The 2,710-nt window shown below is 35.7% G+C and overlaps 1 pseudogene; it reads right to left on the bottom strand.

Annotated features, from left to right (window-relative positions):
* Nucleotides 1-404: 404 nt before the first annotated feature.
* On the bottom strand, nt 405-983 carry LOC148022844 (uncharacterized; annotated as a pseudogene).
* Between the last annotated feature and the right edge of the window lie 1,727 nt (nt 984-2,710).

The raw sequence follows: 2,710 nt of genomic DNA on the forward strand, positions 1-2,710 counted from the left end.
GTCCACTTGCATATACATCAAATATAACCTCATGAGCATCATTGAATGCTTTGATTGTAGTTTCCATAACTTTCATTTTCTTTCTCAAAATGGCCTTTGCAATCCTTTGTTCTTTTTCAAGATCTTCATCATTGCACTCCTTGTCCAAGCCTTCAAAGTCCAAAATGGAAGGCTTGTTGACATTGTTTATATATCGCTCAAAATTGATGAAGCTTTTCTCCATGGTCACTAATGTCAAAACCACAAAAGAATCTATAGATCCAAAAGCAAACGTTCTATCCATTGGTAGGAAGTCAACACTACCAACTAGCATGCGATACTTGCAAGAAATGCGTTCAAGAGCATTTTCCAAAGCTACCATTTGCTTTCGATCAAGAAATGATAACAACATGAACTGTTTAGGTTCACATGTCATTTGTATTAGAGTGGATACAACCTTTCCAAACTTTATAGTCCCATTTCATTCCCTCAACCCCATGTATTGCATCTAAAACAACAACCCCAATGGTAATTGGATCTCTGTAAACATTATGTATAAGATCAAAGGTTTCTAGATTGCATCTGACAACATATACATGCCAAGAGGAAGTAGTGGAGGATTAAAGAGGATTTTGCTTTTTTCCAATTAGGAAGCTCACAATATCTTTTGCTCCATTTGGTAGAGACCCTGCATTAGCTCCACATGTGAGCTTCTTTAATACCCAATCATTCCAAATGCCTAAAATCTTTGTGTAGACTTCATCATTGATATCATAATCATCAACAAGCTCTTCCCAAGTCTTCATCACAGTGCTACTTTCTGGAACTGAAGCATTGAAAAGAGTAACTAATTCCTCCTTTACGACCCTATCTTGCTTGATTTGCTTAGCCCTTGTTTCCATGTCAATCATATCTTCCTTATCCCATTTGTTTTTAAGAAAAAGGATATGACCTTCATTGATCTCCTCTTGTAGTGTAAGGATGTCTCCATCCTTTAAACCCATAAGGCAACGAAATGAAGCAGGAGAAGGTTGCCTTCCCTTTTTTCTCGAACTCTCCTTTTGGGATATAAGTTCACCTCTAGAGTATCTCTTCATGATTTTGATCCAACTATCAAATATTTATTGGGAGCTAACAATCATATAGCAATCTCTAGATGCACAATTTTCTCCAATGTATGCCGCAAATCTCTGCAAAAAAAAGATCAAAATAGTGAGCATAGAACAAAAGAAAGAGCATCACACTAATCTTCACAAAAAAAGAAGGTAAGCTTATATGTGATTACCTGCCATGGTACTCTTTGAGAGCTTGTCTTAGAAAGCCATTGTTGGGGTTTTGGTGGAGAACCAAATGCTAGCCACTGATCTCTTAATTGTTGAAGTTGCTCAACATAAGGGGCATTCTTCATAACATTATGTGATTCCATATTTGTCATTCGTGAAAGCTCAGTGCACATTTTCGCAGGACAATAAACTAATATTCTAGCATTTCTTGTGGTGTATAAATGCTTGGTTGCTAGACAACGTGTAGTATTACTTTGAATATATATCTTTGCTACATGAATTGAGTGAAGCCCTGATATAATCCAATAACTATAAGTGTCCAACTTATTAGCATCCACCTCATCACGATGCATGGGTCTCTTCTCATTGTTGTCTTGTACAAAAGGCATAAGATATGTTGCTGTTGCTGGGTTCATGGGAGTCTTTATGAAAGACATGGTTAGCTTCTCTACATAATCCCAACATCGTGACCTATAAGCATACAAAGGAGGTGCCTCATAGCACCTATCAATGAGAATAGGAAATTGTGTTGTTGGACCAAATGGAAAGAATTTTTCAAACATGTGAAATCTTGATTCTTCCTTCTTTCCCTTCTTCTTAACTATTTCAAGAAAATCTAATGTTCTTTCTACTCCCTTGACCTCAAGAGAAATTATTAGCTTTGCATGTGTAACTTCTAACATGGAAGGTAAAGTGGCATCATTCTTAGTAGTGTTAGCAGCTATTTTCTTCTTGAGGAGAAGGTGAAGATCTCAAGTTTATTTGTTTATCTTGGAGCTTCATTCTTTTGTTGGGGTGATCACATTTTCTTGATAGGGAAAGTAGCTCACTATTTTGAACAGCTTGGAATGCTAATATAATATCTTCTGTGCCCTTTACCTCTTCAAATAAGGTCCATCCCATTGTTTTCAAAGAGTATTCTTCATCCTCTTTAATACGGGCAAAGTGAAATGACAAAGGATCAAGTTTGTATACTACATTTTTTCCCTTGATCTTAACAAGATTACATGGTATTCCCTCTTTCCCAGCACATCCATCTGTTATCTTCTCTATGACACCATCTTGTTGAAAAAATGCAATATCACTCTTTAAAGTGAATAAGAGAACATTGTCAGCCCTTTTTCCTTGACTATCATAAACATCCACATACCATGGATACACAAAACCACCACTAACTCCATCAATGGTTTGGGTTTCCTTTTTGGATGCGCTATCTTTCTTTGCCATTGAATAGTTCTACAAAGAGAAAAAGTTGTTAGACAAAAGTGGATTTAAAAATATTCAAAATTCACAAAACCCAAATAAATGTATAAGATTTCTAAGTTGAAAATTGAAAACACAACAACACAAGATTTTACGAGTGTTTAGGTATTATACATAAGCTTAATGTCACCTAAACAATTGAGTCACATAAAATATTCTTACTTTGGATTTTGTAAAACCTTAAA

The sequence above is a fragment of the Lygodium microphyllum genome, chromosome 16 (assembly GCF_053477565.2).
Source record: "Lygodium microphyllum isolate KBCC chromosome 16, Lygodium_microphyllum_v1.1.10, whole genome shotgun sequence".
Taxonomy (NCBI): Eukaryota; Viridiplantae; Streptophyta; class Polypodiopsida; order Schizaeales; family Lygodiaceae; genus Lygodium; species Lygodium microphyllum.